This window comes from Hyla sarda, chromosome 4 (genome assembly GCF_029499605.1).
Source record: "Hyla sarda isolate aHylSar1 chromosome 4, aHylSar1.hap1, whole genome shotgun sequence".
Lineage (NCBI taxonomy): Eukaryota > Metazoa > Chordata > Amphibia > Anura > Hylidae > Hyla > Hyla sarda.
Genome location: NC_079192.1, coordinates 310,703,438 through 310,716,138, shown reverse-complemented (window position 1 = coordinate 310,716,138; position 12,701 = coordinate 310,703,438). Strand labels below are relative to the sequence as shown.

Here is a 12,701-nt window from a genome sequence, read left to right as displayed (position 1 = left end):
CTTAACATTATCCAGTAAAGTGAAAGTGTACATACATATATATTGTACAGGACATTGTTGCTGCAATCCAGAGGACAGTGTAAGCTGAGATACTAGCTGGGGAAAAGCACCTGAGGTGTAGCTGGGACCAGTGGATCCACATCCCTGTAGCTCATGGTTCTGTATTAGTACAAGGTTCTGCATAAGGACTTAGCAGAACAATCTTATGTTCTCACAGGCGCCAGCACAGAGAAACATCATTTAATACATGGAGGCACAGTCTCTTAATAATAGCAGGAGGTTACCTGTTAGGTGGTGGTGGGGGCGCAGAGATGTGTGTGTTAGAGAGTAGCTCTACTGTCATCTATATATATTTTTTTCTGTCCCTACCTATTACTAATCTATGCCTAACCCCCCCCCCCCCCCCCTTTTAAAATGTTTTTCCTACCTTCTAAAGTGTTATATTGCTGTCTCCAATCCTGCTCACTGAGGCCAAGCAGGAAGCCGACTTCGGCCCTTACTTCATCTATGCTGCTCTCCTGTGTTTTCCTAACATGGTGCCTACAGCTGTTTCACAACCACAACTCTCAGCCTGCCCTGACAGCTAATGACTGTGAGGGCATGCTGGGAGTTGTAGTTGTGAAACTGGAGGCAGAATCTTAGGAAAACACTCAGGGCAGGTATATATAGTTTAGCATATAATTTGGCCACAGAATCATCTGAAGAACTCCAGGCTGTGTCATTCAGGCAATATATGGGTTACTGATGCCGCTGTTGGGCCTGGGTCTTGGAATTTCAAAATTTGCTCATAGGTAGTACCCGCTATCCAAAATCTTTGGTTTAAATTTCTTAATTCATCTTTTAATCTTAGGGATTGTGAAGGCCTAGTGCCTACTCATGCTGCTGGCAACTCCGGGCTGTGCCATTCATCCACTATATGGTCTCCTCATGCTGCCAACACCTCCACGCTGTGTCATTCAGCCACTATATGGTGTCCTCATGCTGCCAACAACTCCATGCTGTGTAATTCAGCCACTATAAGGTCTCATGACACTGATGCCACCTCCAGGCTCTGTAATTGTGCTGCTGTGCGGCAGTGATTCTAAAAGCGAGACCAGTAATCTGCATGTTATTCTGAATAACAGTGTTATTTCACTACCCCAGCACACTCCATATGCGTTTTAGAACACAGCAAAGTGTTCTATACCCCTATAGAGGCTGTATGTAGGCTAGAAATAGCCTTTTTTAATATAGATTCGCCACAAAAAAATTCGGAACGAAACGAACTTTATCGGAAAATTCAGTGAATCGGCCGAATCGAATTTTTGAAAAGTTCACTCATCTCTAGTTGCCATCTCAGGACGAGCCGGCTCGTCCTTAGACGACAACCGGTTAAACAACCACCTCTCAAAAACTGAAAAATTGCGCTGGTTGTTAAAAAGGCTTTTATTTTTTTATCCTGGATCCTAGATTCAAAACTAAATTTGTTAAAGGAGTACTCTGCTACTTTACTGTGGTGGCCACGGGTGAGGTCCGCAGCCACCGCTACGCTAGGATTAGCTACTTGGTTCTTGGGGGGGGGGGGGGGGGGGGGTTATGAACCCAGGGTCGGATGGTATTAACCCTTAATGTCACGTGACGCCACCGTAGTCTTGATATTTCCCTGGGTTATACAGGTCCGGGGAACTCAGTCTCCCCACAGGCTAGTAAGGAAAGAATTGACTCCACACTAGGTTGCAGTTTAACGGAGGCTTTACTAACTTGAAGATAGGTGGTACAATCTCCACAGCGCTCAACCAAAGTCTCCCAAAGGTTTAACAGACAGTCTTTAGAGGACCACACAGCTTGCAGTGCCTGGACTTGATATTGCATATATGCTTGGCTTTTACGGCCGGACTAGTATTTGTAGGTCTGCGCTATATTAGGCTTGAGATTAAAGTCACTTACTGAAGGGTCGGTAGATTTGTGGTTTTCGCCCGAAGATAATGAATTGTCCTTTAGGAATTCTCTGATCAAGGCTGAAGTAAAGGCTTGCTATTAATTGGGGTTACTTCATGCTTTTCTTATCTCCCTCTCATCTTTGATCTCACTCCTCTGCGGAGTCTCTCTGCTACTCCGGAGCTTCACCTCCTCTGAACTTGCTCGGACCTCCATTCTGTACTCTGAACTCCACACCACTCTGAACTGAATGAACTGCTTTACTCCTCTCCTCCACACCTACTTTACACAGGAAATGCCACCCCTTATAAGGGCAGGCTAAACTAAAGCCCATTGGCCAGGCAGCTGTGGATCATAGAGTTGTCTGTATCCCCTTTAGGATTTATAATAAAGTTACATACAAGTAATAACATAATATAACACCTTACACAAAAGTTTAGTCTAGCACTCAGTCCTCCACTCTCACATACCCTGACTAAGCATGAGGTTGCTAGGAAACATACTTAAAGCTACAGACAACTAATAACTGATTGCCAAGTTATAACAGTGCAAATGCACATTAGAAATGGTTGAGTCCATGCAGGGGAGCCCCCAGGACACTGGAGGTCTCAATCTGACAGGGCCTAAAATACCTTGACACAATGTACCTGTACTGGGACACCGCATAACTCCTTATCCCCTTTCCACAGGACAGGGGATAAGCGTCTGATCTCGAGGGGACCCTGCACAGCGGCCTGGCTCCCTTTGCACATGCAGCAGGGTTATTTACAGCGCTCGTATATCTCTGGCTCTTCCATAGAGATGAATATGCTAGGAGAGCACCATGCAGGAAATCGTGCTGGACACTGATGACAAAGGTACTTACTTTGTCCCCAGTGGCGCAGCTATAGAGGTCGCAAGGGTCGCAATTGCGACCAGACCTCACAACCAGGTACACCCTTGGTCCTTAAGTACCAGTGAGCATCAAACTTTAACGAAAATTCGTCAAAACACCTGTGGGGTGTTAAGGTTTACTATACCCCTTGTTACATTCCGTGAGGGGTGTAGTTTCCAAAATAGGGTCACACGTGGGTATTTATTTTTATGCGTTTATGTCAGAACCGCTGTAAGATCAGCCACCCCTGTGCATATCACCAATTTAGGCCTCAAATGTACGTGGCGCTCTCTCACTCCTGAGCCTTGTTGTGCATCCGCAGAGCATTTTACACCCACATATGGGGTATTTCCGTACTCGAGAGAAATTGCGTTACAAATTTTGGTGGTCTTTTTTTCCTTTTACCGCTTGTAAATTAACACCAGCATGTTTGTGTAAAAATTAAAAAATTTTTACACTAACAGGCTGGTGTAGACCCCAACTTTTCCTTTTCAAAAGGGGTAAAAGGAGAAAAAGCAATTTCTCCCGAGTACGGAAATACCCATGTGGCCCTAAACTATTTCCTTGAAATACGACAGGGCTCCAAAGTGAGAGAGCGCCATGAGCATTTGAGGATTAAATTAGGGATTGCATAGGGGAGGACATAGGGGTATTCTACGCCAGTGATTCCCAATTAGGGTGCCTCCAGCTGTTGCTAAACTCCCAGCATGCCTGGACAGTCAGTCCCGAAATGCTGGGAGTTGTTGTTTTGCAACAGCTGGAGGCTCCATTTTGGAAACACTGCCTTACGAAACGTTTTTCATTTTTATTGGTGGGACAGTGTAAGGGGGTTTATATCTAGTGTTTTACCCTTTATTATGTGTTAGTGTAGTGTAGTGCAGTGTTTTTAGGGTACATTCGCACTGGTGGGGCAAACATCTAGCTGTTGTAAAACTACAACTCCCAGCATGCACTGACAGACTGTGCATGCTGGGAGTTGTACTTTTGCAACAGCTGGAGGCACACTGGTTGGAAAGCCTTCAGTTAGGTTCTGTTACCTAAATACAATATATATGTGTATATTTGTGTATATTACACATTTGTGGTCGTTGCTACATGACTGATATGCGTACAACCCTAGTACTAACCTAACAACCAACTGTAACCAATAACCTATCAACCTCAACTAAGCAGTCTGAAGTGTGCCATAACTGCGGCGTAAAGAATATGCCTGGAAAAGAGGGCATACCCTGTGGTAAGTGTGATGGAATGAAAAGAAGGGGGGGCGGGTGGGAGCGAAGAACCCACAGCGTCATTGAAGGGGGGAGAGCTGTGGGTTTTTATGGTCATCCCGCTCCTCCCACAATTACAGGCCAGCTGCGCAGGCCTTACCATTTGTGGTCGTTGCTACATGACTGATATGCGTACAACCCTAGTACTAACCTAACAACCAACTGTAACCAATAACCTATCAACCTCAACTAAGCAGTCTGAAGTGTGCCATAACTGCGGCGTAAAGAATATGCCTGGAAAAGAGGACAAAACCCGGATTTAAACAAACATTTGTTTATTGCGGATTACAACACAAGAGACTGGAATGCGCTAGTCATTTCTTTGCGAGGGTTAGGGATATACTGCATGTAGCATCCGCATTTCCAACATCCTAATTTCATGATTACGTGGGCTGGGATCCCGTGCTTAGCAGTGGCTGTAGCTGCGCCAATACGGAAGGAGTGACCAGATAATGAAGTCGGGACTCCTCCCAGCGACCTGACCGAAATGCGTAAATGTTTGATGAATTGAGAAGTAGTTAGCGGGTTGGATCTGAAATGGAGTAAAGGGTCGTCAGCTGATAGGTTAACACAGGCATTCAACAATTCACGGAGGACTGTGACAGGACACCATTTGTGCGCGGTGGGGAAAACCGGACAATCACAGTTTGACCCGGAGACGAGGTCTTGGTCTGACTGAGGGACAGCTCGAAATGATCAGAGACATGTGACAGCTGACTGACCTTAAGAAAGGGCGCGTAGACAGTCCGAGCAGTACACTCACCCGGTCTGAGAAACCCATAATAGGCAAGGTACATGGCCGCTATCAATGTGAGGCTATCACAAATACCCAATGGTGCGAAGTCTAACAAGTCGGACAACTGCCTGAACATGTTGCCTGTGATTGGTTGTCTGACTGGGCTGCGAGGGACTTCCTTCTTAAGGATGCCCTTCAGAGCGGACTTCACCAAGCGAGAAGAGAGTATAGAGTAACTACGGGTATTGGTCAAGGATAAATGGTGTTGGATACCGGCTAGATAACTCTTAATAGTATTGTGGGATAAATGCAGTGTGGTATGGCAAAACCCGACATATGCTAATAGGAAGGGAACTGAAATCTTGTCGCCTTCGGCGTGCTTGGATCTGAATTTGGAGGATGAGTTCCATGCCGTACCATAAATTTTTTGTGTATTTGCGGACAAGGAATCACTGACCAAACGTTTGGCTATCCGAAGGTGCTGGTTCAGTTCATGACTAGTGAATGGAATGGGGGAACTTGCGCCCCTATGGAATCGGCTTCTGGCATCACCTGAAAGAATTGTGACAGGTTGTTCCTAGATAAGGCATCTGCTGCAATATTCTGGACTGCTTCAATGTGAGCACATGTGAAAGTAAATGTATGTTGTAGGGACAGCCAAACTAACCGTCTAGCCAAGCTCATTTATCTATAACATAGCTGACCGTCTAACACCAGGACAGAGAGAGAGTATCCGAAGACGTGTCGGATGAGAATTGTATACGTGACTGGACCTAGACAAGTACGAAACGTTATACAAGTACCTTAACAACCTAGAAACACCCTGAAGAGCATCTTTAGGAACGAGACTACACAGAGAAAGGAGTGCATCGACAACGCAAGCAATCACAACCTGAAAGCGTGTCAGGTTCATGAGGTGATTACTTGGACAACAATTAAACCAGAAGAGAGGGAAAGTATCCGAAGATGTGTCGGACGAGAATCGTATGCGTAACCGGGCCTAGACGAGTATGCGCCCGGTGACAAGTGCGAAGCGTTATACGAGTACCATATCAACCTAGAACACGATGAAGTACATTTTTGGGACATGACTACACAGAGAAAGGAGCGCATCGACAACGCAAGCAATCACAACCAGGTTCATGAGGTGTCAGGTTCATGAGGTGATTACTTGGACAACAATAAACAACTCTTTAAACCAGGACAGAGGGAAAGTATCCGAAGGCGTGTCGGACGAGAATTGTATGCGTAACTGAGTCTAGATAAGTGTGTGCCCAGTGGTAAGTGCGAAAGTTCATACGAGTACCATGACAACCCAAAACATCGTGAATTCCGTTTTTTGAGAACGTGACTATATCGTAAAAGAGGTGCACCGACAACACAAGTAAACACAACCTGAAGACGTGTCAGGTTCATGAGGTGATTACTTGGATAATAAAACAAATCTTATCACCTATGTGTGGCGTTATTGCTGTTCTGAAGGCGTGTCAGTAACAACCGTGCAACGTACCCCCTGCAGGCGTGGCAGGCATGATGGGTATACATCACATATGTGTGGTGTTATTGCTGTTCTGAAGGCGTGTCAGTAATAATTATGCGACGTACCCTTTCTGCAACATGACAGGCTTAACAGGTAAACACCACCTATGCGTAATGTCAGTGTCGTTCAGAAGGCATGTCAGTACCAACGATAATGAAACATACCCCGTCTGCAACGGTTAACTGGGTAAGCCCCGCCTGTGCGTCGTGTAATTGTCGTTCTGAATATGTGTCAGCAGCGACAACTGCTATGTATCACCCTGCCTATATAAAGATGCGTGCAGAACGACTACGTGTGAAACTGTCGTGAACCGCTATGCATGGCTGTACCACCAACTTGATGAACCTATACTCGGGCCAACCATATACGCGTATAGACCACCAGTGAACGCCTGAAGCTAACCACGACCGATGGCAGAGATTATGCCGGCAAGTAGTAACTATTGTGACCACATACCTGCGTACGGGGTCACACCCCATGTGCTGTATGAGCATGTGTGCTGCACAAAACTGCGGGCGTACGAACTTCACAAATAGCGCAAGCGCATGTACAGAACACATGCCACGAGTGCAAACGCAGCCTGATTCCCGCGTGCACCCGAGTAATATAACCCTACAAACATGCGTGATACAAGTCCTGCGAGCGGGTGTGCAGCACAATCCTTATGAGTGCATATTCAGTAGTAATCCTACGAGCGTGGGGGCCATGTAATACTATAAACGTGCGTACAGTGTGACTCGTATGAGCGTGTACATAGTATGATTCCTATTAGTGTGTACAACATGACTCCTACAAGAGCGTGTGTAGTATGAACCTTGCAAGCGAGTACAAGCGTGTATACCACGTAAACCTACGAGCAAGTGTACAGTATGGATGCTACATTGGTATGCACCGCATGAACTTTATGAATTATGCGAGCGAGTGTACCGTATAAATGCTACCGCGAATGTACTGCACAATCCTAACGCGTGTAAAGTAAGAATCCAACAAGCGTGTGTACAGGATATCCTACCAGTGTGTACTGTGTACGGCATAAATCTTATAAGTATGTACGCAGCATAATGCTACAAATATATACAAGTGTGTGTAGAGAGTAGATGCTACAAGCATGCACCCCACAAATATGCTCAAGCGTGAGTGCGGTATGAATGCTACAAGCAAGCATACAGCATGAATCCTAAGGGCGAATGTACAATATAATCCTACAAGCGAGTGTACAGTATGAAACCTGTAGGCAAGTAAACGGCATAAACTCTACAAGTGTGTACTGTATGAATCTTACAAGCGTGTGTGCAGTATAAACCTTACAAAGGGGGTGTACAGTATGACCCTAAAAGCATGTGTACGGTATAAAACTACAAGCGCGTAGAGAACGAATGAACCCCATAAGCGTGTGGCGTATAAATGTTACCGGCATGAATCCTACCAACGTGTATGGGTACCAGGATGTGTACAGCATGAACCCTACGGCATGATTCCTATAAGTGAGAATCGTAGCTCCACAACAGCTGGAGGCACACCGCCCGGAAACACAGAAGTATAAATATAAAATAAATGAAAAGAAAACTGTGAGGAAGTTAGTTAAGAGACAAAGGTTGGAAGTGAGCACAGCTGTTGGTGTAGCGTGCCTTAGACTGACCAGATTGGCAGCTGTGGGGGTGAAACATAAGGCCACAGGGTGGGGCGGAGCGGTGAGTCCGATTGAGTGTAAAGGTGTGCGAGTCTCAGTATACTGGAGACACATATAGATCCTCCCAGCAGCACAGAACTACAAAATGTGATAATGATATATATGTGCAGGAGGCTGTTCACATAGAGCGGTAATGTTATACATGTGCAGGAGACTGTTCACGTGGTGCGGAAATGATAAAATATGCAGGAGACTGTTCACATAGTGCGGTAATGATATGCATGTGCAGGAGACTGTTCACATAGTGCAGTAATCATATACATGTGCAAGAAGCCTATCACATAGTGCGGTAATGATATACATGTGCAAGAAGCCTATCACATAGTGCGGTAATGATATGCATGTGCAAGAAGCCTAACACATAGTGCGGTAATGATATGCATGTGCAAGAAGCCTATCACATAGTGCGGTAATGATATGCATGTGCAAGAAGCCTATCACATAGTGCGGTAATGATATGCATGTGCAAGAAGCCTATCACATAGTGCGGTAATGATATGCATGTACAAGAAGCCTATGTGATAGGCTTCTTGCACATGTATATCATTACCGCACTATGTGATAGGCTTCTTGCACATGCATATCATTACCGCACTATCACATAGTGCGGTAATGATATGCATGTGCAGGAGACTGTTCACATAATGCAGTAATCATATACATGTGCAAGAAGCCTATCACATAGTGCGGTAATGATATGCATGTGCAGGAGACTGTTCACATAATGCAGTAATCATATACATGTGCAAGAAGCCTATCACATAGTGCGGTAATCATATACATGTGCAAGAAGCCTAACACATAGTGCGGTAATGATATGCATGTGCAGGATGCTGTTCACACAGTGCGGTAATGATAAGCATGTGCAGAAGGCTGGTCACACAGTGCAGTAATCATATACATGCGCAGCAAGCCGTTCACATAGTGCGGTAATGATATACATGTGCGAGAAGCCGAATGCCAATATGTAATACAATAACCTGGGGCCGGGCTGACCAAGGGTTTCCCTGAACTCCGGCTCACCTCCGGAGTCCGGGAACAGCCAGCGTTACCCCCAGTCAGCCACGGCCACTTACCACCACCATGCCGGCTGAAGCGACCTTCCAGTCAGCTGACTCGTGCAGTCAGCTGACCGGTGGGAACGTGACTCCACCTCCTGCCGACACCATGCGACAAACCCTCAAGCGAAGAACCCACAGCGTCATTGAAGGGGGGGAGAGCCGTGGGTTTTTATGGTCATCCCGCTCCTCCCACAATTACAGGCCAGCTGCGCAGGCCTTACCATATATGTTACAGTACGCGCTTATGCTTGAAATTGTGGATACACCTACCTGGCTAAAAGAAGAAGATCAAACTGTAAGTGTGGTATAATTGTTTGTAGGGTTATTCTTTAAGTTGTTTTTTAGGGTGCACTGAAAAAATGTGTGATATATATATATATATATTATTAACCGTATTGTGTACATATTAATAAATAAATGATACAGTACTGAATGTACCTATAGGTATGCTTATTTATATGGGTTCCAGCGTGTTCCAGGAATTTAGCTGTATTAGTATATTATTGGTGGTGAAATCCTGTTGTTTGGCTGGTGGCACTACAAGTCAAAGAATGTCCATTTATATATGAGCAGATTTAACTGAGACGTACAGGATGTCTAGTTCACTTATAAACATATACCTATGGATGTACGCAGAATATTGGACTTATAGTGCAATCACTTTAAAGATTTTACTTGCGTTTTGCTTGCGTTTTTGTGTGATTGTTTTTCTTGGCGGTGATGCCCGCACTTCCTCTTGTTCTGAGATGTTGCGGAGAGTGCGTATTCTTTTACCGAAGATCCTAGTTGGGGATTGCGGGAGTATGCCCCGGCCGGTGGCGTTCTCTACCGTGGTAGCTCTGGTTCGCGGTTTGCTGGAGACCGATGTTGTGACGTCACTACGGTACAGGATTAGATCCAAGATACCTCCAATGCATTTCAGAAGCACGGCTTCCTTCGTCAGGGAGATGTTACCTAACTCAGTATTTTCCAAACAGTGTGCTTCCAGCTGTTGCAAAACTACAACTCCCAGCATGTACTGATCGCCGAAGGGCATGGGAAATGTAGTTATGCAACAGGTTAAGGTATGCAACTTCAACTCCCAGCATGCCGAGACAGCTGTTTGCTCTTTGGGCATGCTGGGATTTGCAGTTTTGCAACATCTGGAGGGCTACAATTTAGAGACCACTGCACAGTAATCTCCAAACTGTGGCCCTCCAGATGTTGCAAAACTACAATTCCCAGCATGCCCAGACAGCAAACTGCTGTGTGGGTATGCTGGGAGTTGTAGTTTTGCAAGATCTAGAGGGCCACAGTTTAGAGACCACTGCACAGTGATCTCCAAACTGTAGCCCTCAAGCTGTTGCAAAACTACAAATCCCAGCATGCCCAAACAGCAAACAGCTGTCTGGGCATGCTGGGAGTTGTAGTTTTACAACATCTGGAGGGCTACAGTTTAGAGACAACTGTATAGTGGTCTCAAACTGTAGCCCTCCAGATGTTGCTAGGCAACTACTCACCGGCTTCCGTAGGATCCATGGAGCCTGCCGCATGTCATCGCCTCCGCCGAGGATCGACACCGGGCATAGCCGCCAAGGGTAAGTGACCTCCGGCGCCGGTCACCAACGGTTCCCCTGCTCTGCCCGGACAACAGTGGGTGGGTCTCAGGACCTCCCTGGGCATTGGCACGGGATGCCTTAAGATAAATATCAGCAGTCATCCCGGTCCGGTCCTTGCCCGGCGCGCAGGGTTGACGGAAATTCCCACAGGCGTACAGGTACGCCCTTGGTCCTTAAGTACCAGGGAGCATGGGCGTACCCATACGCCCGTGGTCTTTAAGGGGTTAATCTTCTCCCTTTGTGCTGAGTGTGCTGAGCTCCTGTGTGTGAGGGAGAAATCTTCACCAATCAGAGCTCAGCTGGCAGAGGGAAGGGGCGGGGTTAGCTCTCGCCTCTCCATCTCTACATATCACAGCCCAGGTATTTATATATATATATATATATATATATATATATATATATATATATATATATATTAAAAATACTGGCAGGGTGTCTAAAATACCAGCAGGGTGTCTAAAATACCAGCTGTGCTGGTAAAATACCAACCATGTGGCAACCCTAAGTGTGTTACATGGTTGTAATAATTATTGGGGAGATTTATCAAAACCCGTGCAGGGTAAAAGTTGATCAGTTGCCCATAGCAACCAATCAGATTGCTTCTTTCATTCTCAACAAGACCTCTGAAAAATAGAAGTCATCTGATTGGTTGCTATGGGCAACTAGTCAACTTTTCCTCTCCACAGGTTTTGATCCCTGATTGTCTTCATATATAGGATGAGAATCTTCTGACACAGTGAGTAGCCAACCATTTCTGGGTATAAGACATCAGAACTTGCTGGGTGCCCTTCGGTTGCCTGGACAACTGTACCCCCCAGCATCAGCCGCCTCTCACCTCATCACATGATACAGACCGGGCAGCAGTTTTGGACACTTCTGTCATCCACATTTTGCTAACACTATTTTTCACACACAGAAATAAAATAAATGAGTCGAACAAGTCAAAGAACAGTTTAAACAAAGGGGAACTTTATTTATTATTTACCAAAATGTTTGTGTAGGGATTTTATGTAACCTCCATCACTCACAAAGAGCGGACAGTAACTAACTCAGGACAGGAAAAACCTCCAGAGGGGAGGAAACCTGTAGGGAATCCATGGCTACTGTACTGCCCTTCCTCTGGGCATACTAAAGGAGGTTACCTCTAGAATTTGGGCCAATGTGTCCGTGTATGTGCTGCCCCACAGCCTGGAAGGTGTGCATCTAAGATAGGAAAAGAAAAGAGAGATTAGTTACATGTTTATTATAGAAATGCACATGGAACTGCACTAAAGACCAAAAAGATGTGATACTTACCAGTCACAGGCGGGTATGAATGTGTATTCCTAGGTTCCTACAGTTTAGGCCCCTCACCAATGACAATGGTGATGACATCACATGTGTGACCTCACGGGAGTTCTATTTGATAGTGCTGCTTTCTGATTGGCTGAAAATCCAAAAACCTTTTTAACATATTCTGCATGACTTATCTCAGGGATTTTTGGCAATTTTTATTAAAATGTCTGACTCCCTGTGGGTACATTATATTTGTTTCTCCTAACCAGACACTCAGTATTTGTAATATCATTTGGTGACCCTAACAGTCTGGGCCCATAGGTTTCTTACACAGATCACTGCGGCTCTGGCAGGCTCAATGGGGGAGATTCATCAAGACCTGTCCAGAGAAAAAGTTGCCCATAGCAACCAAACAGATCGCTTCTTTCATTTTTGAAAGGGCCTCCAAAAAATTAAATAAGCAATCTGATTGGTTGTTATGGACAACTCAGCAACTTCACCTCTGGACTGGTTTTGATAAATCTCTCCCAATGGGCAGCGCTGGCTGGGACATCTGACGTTGTGGTATGGAGTGTAAGGATATTATTCGTCAGACGTCCCGGCTGCTTACTGATTTAAAGTGGTTGTGGCTCCTGCTGCCAGTTCAAGATCAGGCAGCATAGGCCGAGATTGACATACTGCATCAGTGACCCCCTGTGGCTGTCCAGCAGTTGCAAAACTACAACTCCCAGCATGCCCT

At 45.6% G+C, this 12,701-nt stretch overlaps 1 long non-coding RNA gene across 1 annotated transcript; it reads right to left on the bottom strand.

Annotated features, from left to right (window-relative positions):
• Positions 1-11,634: 11,634 nt before the first annotated feature.
• Positions 11,635-12,345, bottom strand: LOC130369503 (uncharacterized). The gene is made up of 2 exons (XR_008892790.1): positions 11,984-12,345; positions 11,635-11,890 (listed from the first exon to the last, which is right to left on the bottom strand). It is a non-coding gene; the product is annotated as an uncharacterized LOC130369503 (long non-coding RNA).
• Between the last annotated feature and the right edge of the window lie 356 nt (positions 12,346-12,701).